Genomic DNA, 22,403 nt, shown 5'->3' with positions numbered 1-22,403 from the left:
GTCTATAATATGTGTACTTTCCATAGAAAAACTTCCCTTTGTAACACTGTGAAAACTTTGACCTTCCTTCCATCCATTTTGATGTAAATCAATTGTATCCCCTGTAAAGAGAAAGCCTATTTGAGATGATTGACACAAATATGATTGGTCTATTACCCTATCAGTCATGCTATTAAGGTCTGCCATTATGAATCAGGCTTGATAGTTTGTGATTGGACACAAATGCATGTTGGGCTCATTAGATTTTACTGTCCCCAGCAGATCTGTACAGATCCAAATCAATGAACTCTGCTCTCTAAAAAGTCTACGACTGATGTGACCTTTGGGGGTCAGTGTGATCCCAACTTCCCCTTAAATCGCTCGCAATCGATTATTAACAGAGAAAGGCGAGTTTACCTGTTATTAAACAGTTTGGATCCTTACACACTTTCACTGCTTACTCACACAGCTGCAAGCATGAATTATTTAACAAGGCAAGCTATAGTGACCTGTAGATAATGTAGAGAGCTTCAGGGCTTTATGTACATTCCCAAAGACAATGAATCCTGGGCATCCTAGTCTATCGTGTAATTATGCATGCAGATGCTGATTTTCCTCAAGGGGGAACATTGTGTGCCTGGCCTCTCTCTCCTGCCCCCTTAGAGATATGACAACACAAGAGGAAAAGCCCACACACACCTACAGAGACACACAGTACACCAGAGAAGGACTGTTGCCCTCCAGGCATCTCTCAGTCAGTACACAGAAAAACTTCATTACGGTGAAACAAATGTACCCTCAGCAGCAAATCTCTTCTCTTTCACAAAGGTCTGGGCCGGATTGAATTATACAAAAAACGGACAATGCTGCTTAGTCCACCAGTGGTTCTGGATGAGACCCTTGATGTGTGTTGAAAGCCCAGACAAGCTCTAAAACTCATTTGGTCTGTAAAATGTGCTTTTGATGGTTTCCCTGAGAAACAGTGCACGGCTCGCAGAGCGGGTGTGTATTTTCTCAGAAGCGTTTTGCCATGCCTGACATGATCCTATTTTGAATGGTCCGCTGTGGTAATAAGGTCATTTGTCTTGTGCAAAGGACAGAGGATCTATAGTTGTCATACCCTGAGCTGGAGATAAATGTGAAAGGGCTAATTCTGTGCCTGTGAAAAGAATTCATGCAGTAAGCCCTTTGTTCTCTCACTAACAGCGCGAGATGAAAAAAAGAAGAAACAACTCAGTGACTGGAAATAAGAAAGGATGCAATTAAAACCACACTGGATGTCTTTCATTCACTGACTTATTAATCACGTTAATAACAATACAAATCTTTTTCGATTTTCCTATTCTAAATTATAATCAAATATAAAGTCCACGTTCTTTTGTGTATTGTGTCATCATGCCCTCTTCACATTGTCTGTTTTGTATTTGCTGTCATGATGCCGTTATGATGCTGGTTTTTCTTCGTCTCCGTCTTACAAAATGAGGCACATTTTAGGGTAGTTTCAAAACGAACCTATTGGTCATCACTAAGGGCGTATACGCACTCACACTAGGCAATCCATAGAGTGCATTTGACTCCTAAAGGCCAGCTCAACTGCTTCCCCAATTTGCGCACAAAATCCACAAGATAATTAATGTCACTGTGCTCTGCAAGAGAGCTTTTCAAAAGCTAGAGAGAGACAGCCAAGCATGAGCGAGGAAGTTAGATGGTGAGATAAAGTGACCCATGCCTAGGCCCAGATTGTTAAGTACAGTGTGAACGCAGGCCAGTAGAAGACTGGGAAGGGGAGGGAAGCAAAGTACGCTCCAAAGAGCCATTACCTGATTTACAAGCTCTTTTCAGTATGACTGGATTTTATCACAGATATCTAACTTCAGAAAGGTTAACACCTACAAAAACTACAAAATGTATAAACCCACTATGCACTTTGCTAGGTTTAAGTAAAATAAAAGTAGAACATACAATAAATCAGGGTGTGCTTTACAGTGTGGCTCCTTCATTACTGACAGTTTGCTAATATGAGAGCATCCAGGCAGCAGATCCACCTTTTGCTCTTAATGTGTTGCATTTTAACTACTATTTATTGACTATAAACACTGATTCTTCCATGAAAATCTATTCTGTATAAACTGCTAAAAAAGTTTATAAAATAATAAATAAGAAAAACGATTCCCTGCCATATGTGAACAAGGTTTGCTGTGATCGTGCAGGAAGTGTTAGTGTGTGCGTCTCCTCTCACTAGCAGGAATGTCCCACACAAAAAAAGAATCGTGCTGTGCAAGACACCAAGCTTTATGTTAAAATGGTGCGTGTTGCACCTCCGGGTGTACTCGTCCTGCTTCATCTTGTTTTAGTGATGGGATATGTGGTCGAGTACATGCTGTCCACACAAAGCACACGACAAATGTGCTTCATCTCCTTCCACATCCTCCACTTTGAAAAGTGAAAGGCAGACGAGTCGATAACACTGTCCTTTTTACAAGTGCACGAGTTAGAAACAAAATGAGTAGTTCAGGCACTGCTTCTAATGGCTTTATGATCTACTCCGCTGCTGTAGTTATGAATAGATCCACCGAGGTCTGACCCTGCAGGCTGGCTCAGGTACAAACCGTTTCTTCACGCCGCGTGTTTATCTCCAAACAGCCGAATTCCTCGGCGCGGTTTTCGTGTAATAATTTGCTTGGATCGAGCAGGAATGAGTGTTTTCACAGCTATAGTGGGAATCCGATTATCATACAGGGATCACGGTCGTCATGGAAACCAAGGATGGTGCACGGTGTTAAGCCGTCCCTTACACATCCGAGAACACTGGGAATTAGTGTGAAAATTCAGCTCCCTTAAAATAAAAGATGTGACAAATTCTGTCTTTCATAATAATAAGCGCATTCTCCGGCAGCTTAGCATTTTATTTGTGTTTATAGGCTCCATGTGTGGTAGGAGCACAATGTGCACTTTCTGGAGGCATTCCTCTGCCACCGTACGTCGCCACAATTTATGCATTCAATTAAACAAAGCATGAAATGTCAGAGCAGCGGGTGTAAACTTTAAATTGGCTTCGAATGTGTTGCGGATAAAGTGCTGATACAGGTTATATGCTCTTAATTTTCAGGTAACCACCTGACAGACTTGACAGTGCAATTAAAACCATTTGAAATGAGACGCTGAGACATTGAAACTTGCTGACCTGGTACTTGATTTTGAACAAACTCAAGCTTTTTCTATCAAAATAAGGCCTGTCTAAGGCCTTGTTTTCACTCACGCCCTGTTATTTCCCTCAATCAGACTCTCTTAAGCCACATAAGAGTTTCAACAGTTGTGTCAGTTGTTCCAGAAACCTGGAGAAACAATAGCTACTAAAAAAAAAATCTTTATCTGCTTTTTGTTCTTTCAGCTACTCCTGGTCATCTGCCTCCATCACCCCCATACTTAGCATCCTACATTGCCACGCCAATCCTCTGGATTCATTCATACAGTTACTTCGTTGAAATTGCCAGAAACCCAAACAAAACAAGCAATAAGAGGCTCTAATGTAAGTGTCCTGTTAATCTTCTTTCATTACACCCTTGAATCTTTTCTGTGGTCTCCCTTGTTTCCTCCTCCCTAGGAGCTCCAAATTCAGCATCCTCTGTCCAGTATATCCACTCTTCCATGCCCCAAACCATCTCAGCCTTCCCTCTCTTGCCTATCTTTGTCTCCAATTTTTGGGGGAGCCCCAGAGAAGTAGTGGTTATGTATTGAGCCTCCCAGGAGAGAGAGAGAGAGCAAAGATGAAGCAAGGCAGTGACCTAAAGACAAGCAAACATATAAAATAAATTTGTCCCACTACTCAGATGACCTTGGAGTTTTTGTGTGCTATTAATTGTAACCCATAAAGGCCGGAGCCTGACATATTCAGTCCAAATGTCAGTTTTTAAAAACTTTTCAAACATCAAAAGCTCTGAGAGACTCAAAATTGAATCAGCAGCAAAAGCAGAAAGAAGCATTCTGCCATAATTCAATCAGTGGACATTGGTTAAGTAGATAAGGCCTGGAAAGTCTGACATTTTCATTATGCCGGATGAGGCAGATGAAGGCTGAAATCTTTTTCTTTTTTTGTTTTTTGTGAGGGACATCATAAAGAGGGAGGGAGGAGGAGGAGGGGGAGCGCAGGTGGATGGAGAGGCATCCAAAAAGATGGAGACAATGCTGTGAGGAGGAGATAAATGAAGCTGGAGTGGCTTGGCCACGTCAGGAGAGGACAGCCATCTGTGAGCTCATGCTGCAAAAAAAGCTTATCTTATTACCACCTCTCCTGAACAGTGAAAACTTCTCCCCCCCACCACCACCTCTCTGTCTCTGTCTCTCTCTTTGTCTTCCACTTTTCATGTCCTTGCCTTCTGCATTTCTGTGACAAAACAGTGTAATAATAATCCAGTGTGGCTTGAGACTTAATTAGAGCCTGTCATAGCTTTAATTTACACTAGTTTATAAATGCAGATGGCAGTCCTGTTCATTACCCTCTCAAGACATTCCTGGTTCATAAATTGAAATTAACAGCCTTTGCCTGGAAATGATCTAGTTTGGATTTCCACACTGTGCCATCAGAGGTTTTAATTATGACTTTAGTAAAAAAAAAATCAATTATGCATGCAGCCACCCATCAGCAGTAAGGCAGAAAAATCACAACATGATGAGCGACTGAGAATGTCCGGGTCATCGTTACAGTGCGGCGCTGAGTGGTGTCGTGTGGCGCGCGACCACAACCCTGAACTCTCAACCCCGCCGCCCGCCCCCGCATCTCTGCTTTGGGGTCACAAACAGTTCCCGACACACTCTCGGGTAAACACAACAACAAGCCACAATACACCCGCAACACACAACAAAAGACATGACTCCGAGCGCTGTCACCACTAATCACGCCGAGACAAAAGAGGATGCAGCTCAGATGCTGTGCGAGGGGTGTAATAATGTGTAGACAGACATGATAGGATATTTTCTGGGTGCTCGGGGACAAGAAGACAGCGCCGTTAAAAGGGATCAATGCGGGGATCAATAAAGTGGTGCGTACTGAGCATTAAAAGCAAAGAGGAGCTAGACAGTTTAAAAGCCAGATGACCTGACAAGGAAGGTCCTTGACCAGAAGAAGTGACGGGCCTCTCTTACAATCACAGAGCTGCTATCCTCTGCAGTGTTTCACTTCAGTGCTGAGCAGTTTACTTCCAATTCTGAGCAACGTTTCATGGGAGGACAGATGAAGGAAAGCTGAAATGTGTGGATATACATATATATGCATATGAATTCGCCAGGACCACTCACAGCACTGCAAGGCTAGATTCCCTCCTTAGTGCCAGTCAAGCTTACTAGAGCGTGATGGGGGCTGGATTGATTGACGGACTAAAGGGGAAAAGGCAAAGAGAGCGTGCAGGAGAAAACCCGAGGTCAGACACTGTCACAGATCTGACTGGTGCATCCAGGAAAAAAGTGCCTGGAGGGCGTAATTCAGCTCACTAAAAGCTCTTAAAACTTCATCTCCAGCGTTTTCCAGCCCCAGTCCAGTCAGGGCAAACGTATTAAGAATAACGGGACTGACATTGCATTTGGTCTCCAATTACAAAGCCATTGTAAACATTGACCTCCACTTTTTCTTAAGTTGCCAGTGTCTCTGTTGTATTACTTTTTGACTGTATCACATTTTCAAAATAATTTTAAAGAATTTAAATTTATTTAAATTCTTTAAATAAATTTAAATTTACTTACATTTAAATTTAAATAATTTAAATAAATTGTAGCAATGTAGCTACAATTTAGCAATTTCCATTTAGTGGACTGACACCTTTGGACAGTAAACACAATCACAATTAGTGTTACTGTGACAGAAGAAAATGAATATTTAAACCTGTTACATACCAGTTACGCTATTAATACCTGGCAGAAATACCTTGGATTCCACTAAATAAACCACTGGTTTACCACTCTATGTTCGATAATGAAGGAAAAACAGTTTTCGGACAAAAACATACGGAGAAACTGTACAATATAAACATATGTGCATTTGATTCACGCATATAAAAAACTTCAGGTTTAAACTTGTGGCCCTGACATGTATGTCTGTAGAATTACATACATATATTTGAGCCTGTACTGACGTTGATGTTGGTGTTTTAGAGCTAACTGTCCTTTTCCCCCCGAAAAGGTTTAAACAAGACCAAATATCAAGGGTAAAAGAAGCCATTTCTGCCACATGACCACAAACCAGAAACTTCAACCTTGCTGGGAGGATTTTTAGTGTGTGAATAATTTTTTTCTTTAATACAAATGCAAATATTTTATAAGTAATGCATGAGTTAACATCTCCATTTTTAGGATCTATACCCCACTACTCCTGCTGCACATTAGCCAGCAGAATTATGTTGAAAGCACAGATAAACATCACTGGTACATGCTGCTCACTGCCCAATGTCAGCCTCTGACTGATATTACAGATATTCAATACATGTAAGTAAACTGAAATGGAAACGGTGCACCACTGCATCGAATTATAAAAAGAAAGAAACAAACATATTTTTTTAGCACTAAATGAAATCCCAGTGACTTTAAATAACATGACTGAATGGTCAAGATCCATGTCTCCAAATATATACAATAACCCACATAAAGCTGAATAGAAATGCTTTAAATAGCATGCTGTGGGATGATGCAACAAAATGCAAAATACCTGAAAATGCAAAACACAGTTTGCGGCGACAGACAGTTACCAAATTATTAATATGCTTTACCCAAGTAAAACACGCTATCTTAGCCCCTACACTCACTCCCTAAAGACATCTTGGTCCTGAGGGTGAACTCTGACTATGCCGTGACTATTGATGGGACAGTAAATTAGCGAGGAGTATTGACTGAATGTCACACTAAGGCCACCATAATCCAACAGCTCATTCTCTGCATGAACTACGCTCTCACTGTGCATTCTGGGTAATTTTTTTTCTCCTCTTGGGGGTTGATCATATCAAGAGCCAGAGTGGTTATTTATACTGACAGTTATGACACAGAGAGAGACGGAGAGGGATGTCTGCGTTTGTTGGAGAGAGAAAGGCTCGGGTTACACAATCATTAGGATACTTTTTAAATGTGTGTTTCAGTGATGATAAAATATATATATATAATCTGTTTGACTGCTATTCGGTCCCAGGTGGTTTCAGGTAACAGACTTTAGTGTGGAGCGGTGGATTTTGTTGATCTGGCTTAAGATGTTTGCAAGCACATGTTCCTCCCAAAAATTCAGTCATGACTTTTGGCAGCAGGTGAAAGTGATGACAGATGAATAATGCATAGGCTCATTGCGCTGTAGTTAATGACCGCGATCACACATTGCCATGTCACCTCTACCTTCTCAACTCATCTGAGAGCAGGTGATATGTGTGAAAGTATTCTTGTCTAAGTTAAACATTTCACTTGTGTTTCTCTGATCCCAGAAATTCGTAATGATGTGAACTGCGTGTGTGTGTGTGATGGTGGAGGGTGCGGTAGCTCTTCAGAGGAAGTGCAAAGCCACTGATTGCATTTAGCTGCCTTTTCTGCCACTCCTCATCAAACAAATGCAAGAAAATGTGAATTTATACTCGCACAGGAGCCTCCTGCGTGAGCCACTTCTGTACTTCTCCCTGCCACAGAAAAGGAGAGGAGGAAAAAAAACCTCTGAAAGCTTTGAAATGCATCTGCAAGCTGCTTTTATCCCTCCCTCGGCCTCGCAATCATGACCGCATGAGTCAAAATTGTGCGCATGAATACAGTGTTCATTTGCGGCGGTGCGTATTCATGCCAGTGCGCTGCAACTGCAAGCACTGCAAGACACATCTGTAATGGGATCTGTTTCCTCCATAGTGGGCCTCCTCGATGGGCCAGCTGATAGTACATTTCCAGGCGGCTATCTAAGATCAATGATGACCCTCCATTTACCACAGCCTGCTCTCCTTCAGCCCCGATGCATTAAAGGACAGAGTCGGGAGGAAATGCCAGATGTGCAGATAACCCCCTCCTGGCTTTTCTCTTTCTGTGACAGCCTTTTAACATGATAGATCCACTAATTTCTGAAAAACAGGATTGACTGGAAGGTCAAAGAGAGAAGGTGACACTGCTGACGGATGGATGGATGGATGGATGGATGGATGGATGGATACTACATACATACAGGCTCGGTTTTGTCATTCTATTTTCACTGGCTTGCAGGTTAAGACTTGGATCAAAACTAATCAACATAAGCAAACTCTTCTTCCCTTTCTTCATATTCACCAGGAAGGAAGCTCATTTTTACAGACATGATAGGGCAGTCACGGTCTGCAGTGCACGGTGTAATACTTCTTATAGAGTAACAAAGCAATATACAGCCAATATGCAGCGAAATCTAAATTAAAAATGATGCAAAAACTGAAAATAAAGAAATACAAAAAAGTAGAAATAAAATAAATACAGAAATAAGAGCTATTAAGTTAAAAGCAGTGCAAGAATAAACATGAACACAATGCATAAAAGTAGATGCAATACAAATATGTCACAGAATCAACTGCATGCAGAATTTAATATAACTTAATATTAAATTGTGCCGTTTTTATACAAAAATAATTTCTTAATCACATTACAGAGTCAGACATGCTATATGTTGCTTTATTGACTAAAATACATATATGTTAAATACATAGACTATCGGGATACGCTGATGCAGCGACTAACATCACCTTTTTTGACTGATATCAGTCGATGTTAGCTACTGTGCTTGATAATCCTTTCAAAGTAAGGCTGATGAGGAGCTGAAAGACTTTAAAGCTCTTCAGTTATTTATGTACAGTGTTGGGGAGTAACGGAATACATGTACTGGCGTTAAGTATTTAGCATACAAAATATAAGTAACCGTATTCCGTTACAGTTACTGTTTAGAAAGGTGATAATTAGAATACAGTTACTTTGTTGAAATTGCCAGAAACCCAAACAAAACATGCAATAAGAGGCTCTAATGTAAGTGTCCTGTTAATGTTGGTGGCTTCAGTTACACAATGGACCGGAAGCCAGCACAACAGAGCCAGCACTGCACAGGCAGGAATGCATTTCTTACTTAGAAATTCCGACACCACTTCATTTGCGCAAAATCTGACCTTCAATCCAAATGTTTGCCAGCGACCAAGCTGCTCTCAGTGTCAAAAGACTCGACCTCCAACCTAAAGAAACATCTGGAAGTCTAACGTTAGCCTACCGCAACTACCTTGTTTTAGTTGTGGTAGCTACCAGGGTTATGTGCCACTTCATTATCTTCGATGTAGTATAGCTGTGTGATTTATTACTATTACCAAAGGTTATAGTTCATAGACAGCAGACTGTTAGACATGATGGATAGAATTAACAACCTGCTAACTGCAAATAATCATGTGCAGTTCTGAACGTAGTCTATGAACTAACCTCAGCTAATGCCAGCTAACAATGTTAGCTCGGTGGCGAGTAGCCTTAAGTAATAGTAATCAATCACACAGCAACAGTACATTCATGTAGTTGTAAAAAGCACGACAATATATTAAGTAAATCAAAGTATTCAGAATATGTTACTCACATTGAATAACTTAATGGAATACATAACAAACTACTTTTTGGGCCATGGAATACATTTTAAAAGTAACCTTCCCAACACTGTTTATTTATAACAGTTGTCTTCGTTTCCTTGCCATGAAAGGAGGTTAACTAAACACAAAAAAACAACACAGACAGAAAAAAAAAAAGATCTGTATCAGCACTGCCTTTCGGTCAAATTAATATTTCATGCATCAGTATCAGCGGCGGCCCAAAATTTCACAAATGTGCAAAAGACCGCAGTATTTACAAAGACTTTCTATGTACATGTTCATCCTTTGGGCTTGGGCTGTTTATTTATAATTCAAAATAATCTATAAATCCTTCACATCTGACCACAGATGTAAGATTTACTCAGTCTATGCCCTATTTCTAATCCATTAATTCAGGCTTTTAAAAGTTTCCATCACTGATTCGAGTTCATATAAAACCACATGTTACATGTAAAAACTTTCCGTTTTCTTCTATTTACTAAAAGTAACAGTGAAAATACAGACATGTAATTTTTCTGTGTGAGCGATGGTCATAGAACTCATGGCTGTACACGCTCGCACAACGTTGCTTAAAAAGCTTCCCGACTATGACACAAAGATAGTGATGATTAACACAGCGAAGAAAAAAAATGTTTTCCCTCATTTCACATTCTGTCAAACACAAAACAAGCTCATGCTTAGTGCTTTAACTACTGAAAACCAGTGGATTGTTGCTATGCAACACTTAAATATGTTCGAGGTGCTACTCTCCCTTTACCTTTCACTAACCTGTACTCTGAGCGCTGAAAAAAAGAAAACTGCACTTTCTTTGTGCTGTCAGGCTTGGCCCTTTCCTCTCTGTAAATGCAGGTCTGTGGCAAATATGGAGCCTTCTGCGGAGTCAGAGATCTAGTGATAAAAAGCGGCTCCTTTTTTCCACTCAGCTCGTAGCAGACAGCATGCTGATTTACATAGTGCAGTGACAAGGACGACAGCTGCTGCCGTGTTCCGAGATGGAAAATATATCTCCGCTCCTTTCACATCACAACCCTTCCTCTTTCCCTTTCTTCACTTTAACCCCAGTTCACATCAGCTCTGTATTTATATCGCCCACTTCCTGTCATTGGTGTTTCTGTTGCTCAACACCACTGTTTCCAGGTTAACGGTGAGATTAACGGGAGAGCAGCAAAATGACCCAAGCGCAGAAGAGAGGGGAGGGGGGGCGAAAACAAATGCAAGATGTAAGATGCATTAAATACAGCATGAAAAGGAGGAACTGGGTTCCCAAGTGGCTTGCAGGATGTAGCAAATATGCATCAGCTTAAACTGAATGCCCTGTTTGTCACTTTGCTAATAGAAGGTTTAGAGGTGTATCAAGTGAAATGACACTATGCTTGATTTTCAAGTCACGATTTTGGCAGTTGATTATGAAAACAAGATAAAAAGATTTTTGCTCCACATTTGGCTTCATTTGGATGATTAGTTTAAAATGCCTGGGTTTATTATTAGCTTTCCCAATTAGTGAACATGACAATGATGGTTCAGAAGACAGGGTGGGAGTGGAGTGGCCGGTGCTTTGCTGTCCACTGGTGATAAAAACAGCCTTAGGTCAAAGACTGGGAGGCTTTTATTGTTTCTCTCAGGGGGAGTGTTGGTGATGGGTGCTGGCTATCGTCTGTTCTTGGAGGACATGCAGCAGTGCACATAATCAATGTCATGCTGAGCCAGTGTACATGTATCGGTGTGGGCGTGAGCACATGTGGGAGCAAAATGCACGCCCTCTGATAGGCCAAGTCCACCGGCCTCTGTGGATCAGACGATTGAGTGCACTAAGATCCCATCTAACAGAAATAACTCATTTTCATGTCTGATTTCACACCCTCTCGCTGTGTTCACTGTTATCACACAGAAGATGTAAAACACGTTTAATTAATTCACGAAACTGTGTGATTTGCATTTTGCAGCGGCAGAATATGCAGCGCTGGTTATATTCAAAATATTATTATCAATTAATGTAATTAATTTTAGATTACACAATAAATCTAACTCGAGAAGCTGTGTTTTTAAAGTGCTTTGCATGCAGGTGTGTAAAACCATGCATTAAAAATCAATAAAACGGATCGATGAAGCCCTGACTGACTCATATATCACTTTTATTACAGCCGAAGCAGATTAATCAAATCACAGTGTTTTATAAAGTGAAATGAAGCATTTTGCAGTGGGAGAGGGTATTTTTCCTGTGTATTTTACACTAGGTGTTAGCCAGGAAGATCATTGTAATCATTTAAAGGAGATCCAGCAGAGAAATTAGCAACATAATCCAGCTGATTCAAATGTAGCTTTCTGTCAAATTTAGCACAATATACACTTTTTCCCCACTTTAACATAAATTTCTACTTTAAGACAACTTCTTTCTCTTTAAAAGAGTGATCAGGGAGTGCAAGGATATAAAATATCAATGGTTAATATTTAATGAATCTGTAAATATTTGTTAAAAATAGCAAATGTGATAATAAATAATGTGTTTAATATTGTTTAACTGCCATGCTTTCATGAGGATAAACAGCCCATCACCTGCAGCTCCTCAAAGCCAGTGTAGTAACTTTTGGATTCGCACTGGATTTGAACCCTACTCTTCTAGGTGAAAACCCTGGAAGAGTTAAAGTTAAAAGGTGTGTCTAGAACCTGACCAATCAGTAGTCTGCCATTTACACTACAAGATCCTGAAGACATTGAAGCTATAGGAAAAAGCAAAGTATCCTCGACTCCAAGCAAACAGCGACTTGATACTTCTGTGATTTATAGTCAGTGTGGCAAAGAATCCAACACCCCATTTGTAAGCTTTGCCAGTGTTGCAGGACTTGTAATCGTTCAGCCAAACTACCTGGTTAAGTGCTACGCACTGATGTTGATGGACTTCAGCGACAGTCGGTACTAGTTCGTTAACACAAATTAAGTCTAGTAAATACTCAAAAACTGTTGTGTCTGCGCCTCGCCGACTGTTCCCCTGCAACCAAAACACTGAATCTGTCATTCCTCGCACTATATTATCTAATCACCACATGAATAATCTTTACAAACAAGGCAACGTCCTGCATAATTTCCCTGCTCTCACATTGTCAGCTTGCAGCACATCCCGTTTTTGGCCATCACTCCGAAAGCTCCATTTTTCTCTGACTATGGGATCTGTCCACAGGAGGTGGTGCTGAAAATTCACCCTGCGCACAGGACCACTATCCGTGGTTCTGAATCAGCACCGCACGGCCTGAGCGCAGAGGCACAGGCTCCCACAGAGAGAAAAAAATAAGAATTTTGCTGGCTGGATGAACGGATGGAGCAGCTTGGACTTTGTCTCAGCTGGGACTGTCTGTAAGTGGCAAACAAGCCAGAGTCTCAGCAGGCAGGGAGCTCCACGCCCTGTTTGCTTCAGAGCTGTCACATGTGACAGTGTCATCTACAAAGAGATGGGGAGCTGGAGGTCTGAATACATCCCTTAGATAGACAGAAAAAACGATTGTGGCTAGAGCTAGGTCGGACATTGCCTGCCTCAGTAGAATATCCTAAAAAAAAAAACAGCTGAATGTGTGACACAAAAGAAAGACAGCAGTTGCACTTTTTCCATGATCAAAAGCCTTTTTGGGGTTTTTTACATCCTGCCTGTGTTTTAAAATTCAGGCCAACACATTGAGGATGCAATTCCAGTGGGACGTTGTGTGAAAAGAACGGCTGATCCCTGGTCATGAGAGGCCAACCCCACTCCATCCTGTCTTTCCCTGGAGTAGAAAAGCCAGCCAATCAGAGAGGACGAGGCAATGAGTCACGGAGAGAGCAGACCGCATCCAGTGGACCGAAAGGAGCTGTCTGACGCTCTGGGCAGCAAAAGCGGTAATGTCCATGGATGGAGCGATCCGCTCAGGTCTCCAACACACACAAACGTACAGGAGATACATGTGATTTACAGATAGGTTGGGATTTTTTTCTCTAAGTTTCAATTAATTTAATGTAAAAAGTAAAAAATTTCCCTCTTCCTTACCATAGTTTATGACTCTTGCTCTCTCTTTTATGAGATTTATGAGAGAGTTTATTACTCTCAGATATTACAAGCCCTCAATAACTCACAAAGCGCCCACTGTAACGTTGCAAGGTTGTGTGAAGGTCAGCATATTGCTTACTTCCACAACTCAGGCTGAGCTGTGTTAAAGCTTTGCAATACTATAGCACAGTGCCTAACATTCAAGGCTAAACGGCCGTTTAAATAAACAAAAACACAGTGAATAGGCCATGTGAACGAGCGCCTGAGACGCTCATTAACTATTGATGCGAAGGGAGCTCTCACAGTCAGATACGTAGCACACAGCACAGACACCTACGTGCAACACACACAGTTGTGAAATCACATGACAATGCCAGCGGGTGTAATATTTTCCCAAAAAAATGATTAAATTATTCTCAAAGTGAATTAATCTTATTAAATAGCTTCCATAAATTACTCATGATCTTACACATAAATCAAATGATAACAATGGAATGAATATGAGAGATGAGCAGGTTTTTCATGTCCTCTACTGGACGTACAAATCCATTTTCCAATGAGCCACAAAGGCGCTGCGGATGTGAAAAGAATTTATTGGACCTTGTAGGAGAATAAAGGATTTGGAAGGTGATGGGAAAATTTAGTAAAACCCAAATGTATTGGTTTTGAGCCTGAAAAGACTGGAGCTTTGTGCTGCCTTGTTCTAGCACAAGACTGACAGACGGGCACTGTTTGAACCCCCACAATCTGCCAACTTTCACCTCTTTCATGTCTACTGTACCTCAGCTCGCGTGGATGGATGGGTGGAGGGAAGAATTCGAAGGAAGAGAGATCGACTAGTTCATTTCACTGGAATCTGGGATAATGAGGCCAGAGAGAGCGCGAGAGAGAGAGGAAGAGATAAGGCACGACAAAGGGGAAATGACAAACGGTGGGGTAGGCAGCACGTTGATTCGATTACAGCACAACTTCTCATTAAACGACATAGAAAGCCAGCCCTGGGTCAGGAAGCCACAATACTAAATACATAGTGGATACACCTGCTAAGAGCAGCATGTTTGTTCTTGGCTGTAGGGCAGTAATGGTTTCCTCTGACTGTACCGCTGCCACCCTGAGACAGCCGTTGATCTGGAGCTCAGGCTAACCCTCTGTGGGAGTCTGCTTACTCCCCCTCACCCCACCCCACCCCACTCCACCCCACCCCACCACCGTCACAACTTAAAAATGTTGAAGCACACCGAACAAACATTTTGAGCAGTACCACAAGAAAAACTGATTCCACGTGTAGAAAGTATTTACCGACCCACTATTAGAACCACAAGCACTTTCTCCAATATTAGTCTAATCTTGGAAATATGGGTTTTTTTTTGTTTTGTTTCCCTTGTTAGTAAATCCTGTCAATGTAAATCTGACGTCCTGTCATCCATCTGTCACCCTGGATAAGCCCTTGTCAAAAAGAAACGGCACCTCCTACCCTTCCTCCTCCTCTTCTCTTCCTCTATACGACCTGACTCTTCCAATCACTATTACAGTACGGAATCCTCAGAGCCATGTTTGCTGACACGCTCAAGCTCACACACACGCACACATCACAGGCAGCGTGTTCTCTGGATTTCAAGCGGGCATGCGGTATTTTTTAAAGCAGCACAGCAAAGCGGAGCTCCCGTGCCTTTTTGACTGTAAAAACATGCCGTCTCCATCTCCACGCTGCGACTCTCCACTGTTACCTTTTTGTGAGGGGAGAAAACAAAATAAAAGACATCTCTTACCTGGCAGCACGCTGTCTACCCTGGGTCCTCTTCACAATCCCAGGAAGGGGTTCAAGTTTGCAGCGCGAGCTCGATGTGACACTTTGAAAAGAAGGGGGGAAAAAGGAAAACCAAAATAAGTGGCTAAAAAGCAATGTCCCCCTTTATTCTTTCACACACGACGGCTCAAGAAGCACTCACGATCATACACTTGAACACCCAGTTGACAGCTCCGGCAGGCGAGCAGCTCACTGTTCCTTCCCTCCCTCTCCCTCCCTCTCTCTCTCTCTGTCCCTGACACTAGCCTCCTCTCTTCCCGCCCACCTACTCCAGCCCCCTCCCCCAGCTTCTCTCTTTTTCCATCGGTCTCCTCACTTGCTCTTCCTCTGTCAGACAAAATGCACACATCCCCTTATTCTCTCAGCTCACTATTTTTTTTTTTTTTTGACATTTCCCCTCACCCGCTCACACGCTCTGCTCCGTGAAAACAAATATCAGTCGGAGGTACTATTAGATGTGCATTTCCACATGCCATCTACAAACTTATTCTTGTTTGATGAACCATTTCAAAAGATATTTTCTCTCGGAATAAGACAAAGCCAGTCATGAAAGGCTAATAACATCAGATGGTGGGATTAATGAATAATGCTAATGAGGCGTTCATACTGTATACGATTTAGAGTCCCCACTGAGAGCCATCCCTTAATTCCCCCCCTCTCAACACTCGTTCCCCATCTTGCTGTCTCACTCCATCTATCCCTTTCTCTCTTCAGGTCTCACTAGTGTATCCGATGCTGCTCACGTCCCATTCTGCAGACAGCTAGTCAAGGGCATTCCCAGAGTAAGTGTATGCAAATGCTCTGCCTCGAGGAGCTGCCTCGTGTCCCCTCGACACTCAGCCGGACCAGATGTGGCACATGGCTCTTCCAAGGAGAGGGCAGCAGATGCAAAGGCAAAGGAGAGCCAGCAACAGCAATCTTCTCAGCAGTCGTGACCTCGCTTCAGTGGACGCATTGAGGCCGACGGCACCTGAACTGATACTCTGAAATATACGAGAACCTAGGCTGACTTCCAGCTTTAGTTTGAGGGCAAAATAAGATAGAAAAGAGCCCTACACTGACTGAAATATCTGATAATATTTCTGATTAATATAATATATGATACTAAAATGTTACGTGTTAAATGCTTTATCCATTTCCACTTTTATGGTCATTAATAATTCATTGTTTACTAAGTAGCTCGTCAAAATTACACATGTACAAGCTATGCTACGTTCACTGCCCTGCCTCTTTGTCAAAGGTGTCAGTATTATGGTGGATAATGTTAGTTGAAGTGATCCTGGGACATGTTATATCAGACAAACTGTGCCAGTACATTTTATTGAATTGAGAAATGCGTGCCCCTGAAAAATCCTAAATCCTTACTCAGTATTTGGCAGTATGTTCTGGGGTGCCCCATTCTTCCATGTACATATTAACAGTAGAAAACTGACTGACTTACCCCATACACAAAACAGAGCAAGAACTGAAAAGAGTGGGGTGCAAACCAGCTAGCATGGCAGGCAATTTGACTACCCTTAATTTTAGTTATAACATATTTTTTCAGTCATGATACTTGGCCACATCCAGTGATTTGGGCTGTTATGGCATGATGTCTACAGTTTTGTCATCTTTTTCTTTTGCTTCTACACAAAAGTGGCCCATAAATGGAGCAGCCATCTCAAGTCTGTGATCCCTCTATTTCATCATATGCCATACATCCTGTCACACCAGCCCTTTGCATGTCCTCCTTCACTACATTCATTAACCTTCTCTTTGGCTCTTTTCCTTCTGCCCAGCAGCATTAAACATCTTTAGCCCAGTATATCCCTCCCTTCTCTCTCACTGTCTTCCTCCTCTCCTCTTCCTGTGTCTTCAGACTAGCACACTTTCCACCAGCACCCTCTGACCAATCTGATATGGAAATCTTACTAATGACCTCCATGCTTTTGCTGGGTTTCCTTCCTGATGCAACCCTCCCCCTGGTGCTTTGGACTGGAACTAAGAATACACTGGCTTGTGACACTGCATTACTGTACAAGTAACATTACAACCCAGACATAAAAACCTCCTTTTCATGTGTTCACATGTGGAATCAGTGACTAAGAGTTCCACGCCTCCCTGTTATGTTCATCTGCACTTCCATCGATAATCAGCCAGGCGCTCTTCTCCTTAACGGGTCATGTGTCATCCAATCATCCTCACTCAATGAAATCCTTGAATCCCTTTAGTGTTTCCTTGTTTTCTCTACAGATTAATAATAACACACGTGAACAGTATCCATTTTCTTCTCTGCAACAGATCTGCTACATGAGCTGGGAGAGCAAAGGAAGTCTGCAGCAAACTGTAACTCTGTGAGATACAGTATGTTTCTGCAGGCTTGAACAGATGTTACATGTGTGTGCAAGTGTGTCTGTGTGTGTCTGCATATGTCTATGGAGAGACCCAGTGTGTGAATAAAGTGCACAGGCTGATAAAGCACAATGAGACACATGGCACTGCTGACAGCAGCCCACACACACACACACACACACACGCATGAGAGCTAACAGACATATAGGAGGGACAGAGGCAAAGCAAACAGGGAGTATGTGTTAATGATTACCAGCTAGCACCCTGCCTGGACTCAGGCACAGCTTCTCTGTATATAAGCTTTGGTTCACTGGTTCTGTGCGTTCTGTGTGCGTTTCTTGTATTGTGTAGCTGTGGGGGGATCGATTACTGGGTAAGGTGATGTGGCCATCGCAGATTTGCAGCTCAGCAGTCTTATGGTTCGACCCTAATGAGAAGAAAGGGAAGTACATTCATGCTGAGCTGTGCAGGCCATCCTCTATGGAGAATATCTGTTGTGTAGCTCAACCTAGTGTCCTAAACACACAGGCCAGCACTTCAGAGGCCACTCACTATCGCAGCTAGGGGCTGGAAATTGTAAACCTGAAACACGTCTATGCTTATCTCCTTGCGAACGTAAACTGGCTGGAAGAAAGATAATAGTTTTGGCCAAATAATTTCCCTGAGACAGAGAATAAACATTTGGGTAAGTTTATATAATGTGTATGCAGTATAATGAGTTGTTTTAAGATTAAAAATGCCCTAAACAGGAAAAATGCAGGCAGCTGTCAAATCACTGCAGCTTAACTGAGAGTCCGGGTCCAGATTAAGGCCCTCTGTTAATGTCACTGAGCCCCAAAGGTACAGCAAGAACCACCCAGACACTGAAAGACCAAAAAAAACTTTGATTTGTAATGTCTGCACATCATATTCTGCAGGAAAGGAAAAATATTTCCTCTACTGAATTTTACTGAAACTTTACAAGTAATGGGGGAGGCTTCTATTCAAAATCCACTAAGTTCCCTCCTTATTTAGTTTTGCTGGCACTGGTCTTGCATGTACAGCTGTGAGCTGGGAGAGCTGGTTGATTGGGTTTAACAGCGTCAGACGCCAACCTTGAGCCTGTTTTTTTCAGAATATGAGGTTGGCAAGGTGGAGTAACTAACAATTTTGTGATTCAGGAGACCGTGATTCATGTCCAATTTGGATTTCAGTTTTTTTACATTTTGTTTTGCTGTATTTTCACTTCAGCCTTCACTTGCCAGGTATATTTAAGAATCAAAAACAGGCTTTGGTTTCTGAAAGTATTGTGGCTGGGACTAAATTATACCCCCTGAAAACAGTAACCCTGCATGCTGAAAATTTATGCTTACCCATTGGGTTTAAATGTGATGCCAAGGGGCCTTTACAAGCGTCCATATGTAAGTGCTTAGGAGCGAGAAACCTATTTCAATATTTCCATGACCCGCTGCACCGCGGCACTGACGCCAAAGGACACAATGTGTTTATCTCAGGACAAAATGGCAGTGGAGCCAAGAACTGGCTCCAAACGGCCAGTCAGAATCCAGACTCAAAACTCGTACATGTAGGTTTTCAAATCATATGCAAGCCCTACACAGTTTCTGCACCATGTTCATACACAATATTAAAAATGAAATAAAAAAAAAAAAGTCAGGATCAGTGCTAGCCATTCACATTGAGATTTTATAAAAAAGGTCAACTCCCTCCAAGCCCAGTCTAAAACAAACATTGTGTCCTCCGCTCTCGAAAGAAACTTTCATTACCTCTGGTTTTGCACAGGTTGATGGAAGTCACCCACTTCAACATTTCAAAAGAAACGGGCAGGGAATATGAAGAGGAAAACTAAGAGTGAAAATCTTTCAGCCCAGGAACCCGTCAGTTCAACCGAGATTGAACAAGAAAGGAAAAGCGAGGAACAGAGATCAACAGTGTGAAAGAGGAAGAAGAAGGGCGAAATGGCATTTAGAAGAAAAAGGCGGTGAAATAAAAGGAGATGGGTGAACAAAAAGGACAATTTCCTAAATGTCACGGGCATTTGAATGGTCACCTTTGGACACAGCAAATTACGGGTCTTATTCAAGCGCTGGATGTGAACCAGTTAGAAGTAGCTTTTGTAACTCATGTATACAAACCTTAATCACTAATTTGTTCTCTCTTCCACATAGCTGCCCTCAAATTTAATTGCAACGGAACAACAATGTGATGATTAAAAGTGAATACCATAAAAAATTATTCAGTAATTCTTCATGTTTCACATTTTTGATTGATATAATTAGAAAAATTGTTCTCCCACCAAACAACTGCAACTCTAGTTGTCTAGTAACTCTAGTTTTTGGGTGAATTGTGATCCCCAGGTTATTGTTTCAGTAGCTCAGTATCTTTGGGATAAATTAAATGCATGTAGGTATATCTGTGTATTTGTGATACATGTTTGTGGATGCATAGAGGCATTGGTACATTGCCATGATAAGAATCATGCGGTTACATTTTGGATGAAAAACAAGGTGACCGCTGGACTTTCTGCTTGCCCACAGCCATGAATTCAATTTAAAAATCATCATTGTCTGCCCTTGGCAGCATATGGTGCTTCTTCCAACTCCCAATTTAAAGTTTCATCACAGGAAACTTGCATTTCTGAACCTTATGAACTGATCATTCCTCTCTGGTCTATCGGCTCCAGTTAATCCTAATTCATTCAATCACTGCACGCACTTATGTGTCTCATCACATTCAAAAGGGCTACTTTTCTTAATTGTCCATCTTACTCATTTAACAATCACCCACCTCCTCCGCCCCAAACACCAGAGGATTCAGGATACAGGCAGAGGATCCCCTAAAGAGAGCTAAACCAGCCTCAGCCACACTGCTCAAGCAATTTGTGCCAAAAAACACTCTAAACACATTAAGTCATCGCGGCTGTTTTCTTGCATCCTCCGCATATTTTTTTATTCAAAGTTGAATTTTTGGTCAAATAAAGATTAGCATCAACGGATTAGCAAACTCATGTTTGTCTGGCCTTTGATGGCCCACCTGCACTGGCTCTGCACTGCTTTACTGGAACTGCATGCAAATGGTTTAGTTCATAACCATTTAGACAGGGTTTAAATTCCCCAGAAATCAGATTTCGCTTTGCCCAAGTGAGTGAAATTTGATAAGAACAAAAGGCAGATGTCATCAAAAATACAAAAAAGAATCAACAAATGATTTTCTTCTTTAAATAATCATTGAATGTAATTTGGTACTAGCATGGATTTATTGAAGTGTAGCCTAAAAAAGATCTGTGGTAAAGGATCTGAAGGCCACTGATAACAAATTCTTTCATATCTAATCTCATTTTCATGTGTACGTGGTCCATTATGCTAAGAAATGCTTAACGTTTCCCACAGTCACGATTTCTGTTCTGCACCTTAAATCACAAAAATGGCACCAGTGACTAACAATGACACCGACCTCTGCAGATATTAGACTCATTCTGAGGAACTGGCACAATCATATTTTTTTCCCCCTTTAACGCATTCAAGTTGCACTGCTTTGACCCACCCAGACTATCCAGTGCTAATTCTCTCTGCTACTGAGGCATGCATTTCCAAATGGAGTAAAGTAGCCCTAATTACAGCTGATGCGCTCATTTAATCTCTCTCTCTTTCTCCGTCTTTCTCGGATTCTCTCCCTCCGCCCATCTCTCTCCACCGCAGGCAGGAAGCTGCCACGAATCACTTACAGCTTTATCGTCGGATAAGTGGCTGTTCAAATATGAAGCTATTCAGAGAACTCCTTTCAGTACACACAGGTGCTTCCTTTCAACACCACCCGGCTTCTCTCGCTCACATGCGTGCGTCAGATACTGTACACAAACTCCCACCTACACACAGATGTACTCACGCAAACATACAGGGCACAACATTACACACAGAACACCTGCTAGGGTCAGGAGCACATGCCAGTGTCACTGAGGCCACGCAGATGTTTGGCTGCCATTTGAAGGTACAAGAGGTCCAGAGGAAAAATGACAAACTGCTGTTATCTACAAATTTTCTATTTTTAAATGTCAACTACTGCAGTGAGTCTTAATGTTAAAGGAGCCATCTTCTTATGTTTGCAATAATTAGCCACCAATTATATATACTTATTCCATTAACTGCCGTTCAGAGCAGCATATGAAGGACTCTTGATTTGTTTACAACTTTTTAGGCCAACACTTCTGTACTGTCCATTTATTTGGGGTTAAGAAAGTTTGTTTTTGCTCCTCTTCTTATTAAATTTCTAGTTATTATCCTGTCAAGTTAAATTGTGATGGTGTGAATTTGACGTATTGGAACATCTCTCCGGTGTCTAAAAGCCTTCTCTGAAAACAGGAACTCAGAGTATCTGTCAAAACTCCCTGCATCCTGTTATTGGAAAGTCAATCGCAATCCAAACAAACAAATCTTACGCATGGAGACTCAATTACAATGTAAAATGTTCAAAACATTTTCAATATTCAAGTAACTGGCAAAATATAAAGTTTTCATACAAATGAAAACTGCAATATGTTTAAAATTCTACCAAGAAATATTGCAGTATTAACTAGTAGTTCAAATCTAGAATGTATGACATTAAAGCTGCAAAAATCGGGATTTAAAGTGAAAGAGAACTGTCCCTAATTAATGCAGTTTCTATTAATTCTGTGCATCTTCAGCGAGGATTTTTT

At 41.6% G+C, this 22,403-nt stretch overlaps 1 protein-coding gene across 5 annotated transcripts in view; it reads right to left on the bottom strand.

Moving 5' to 3' along the window:
• The window catches only part of syt1a (synaptotagmin Ia), a 216,846-nt gene that overhangs the window by 94,153 nt on the left and 100,290 nt on the right, over nt 1-22,403 (bottom strand). For 4 of the 5 annotated variants that reach the window (XM_005923509.3, XM_014333939.2, XM_014333938.2 and 1 more), the window contains one exon: nt 15,345-15,425. The gene's annotated coding sequence lies outside the window, so the exon portion shown is untranslated. Of the gene's footprint in view, nt 1-15,344; nt 15,426-15,524; nt 15,612-22,403 lie in introns of those variants that run through there. The other variant, XM_014333937.2, reaches the window with a different exon arrangement.

This window comes from Haplochromis burtoni, unplaced genomic scaffold (assembly GCF_018398535.1).
Source record: "Haplochromis burtoni strain Fernald_Lab_line unplaced genomic scaffold, NCSU_Asbu1 Contig_49, whole genome shotgun sequence".
In the NCBI taxonomy this organism is placed as follows: domain Eukaryota; kingdom Metazoa; phylum Chordata; class Actinopteri; order Cichliformes; family Cichlidae; genus Haplochromis; species Haplochromis burtoni.
The sequence above is the reverse complement of the archived record's forward strand: the minus strand, read 5'-3'. Positions and strand labels throughout refer to the sequence as shown.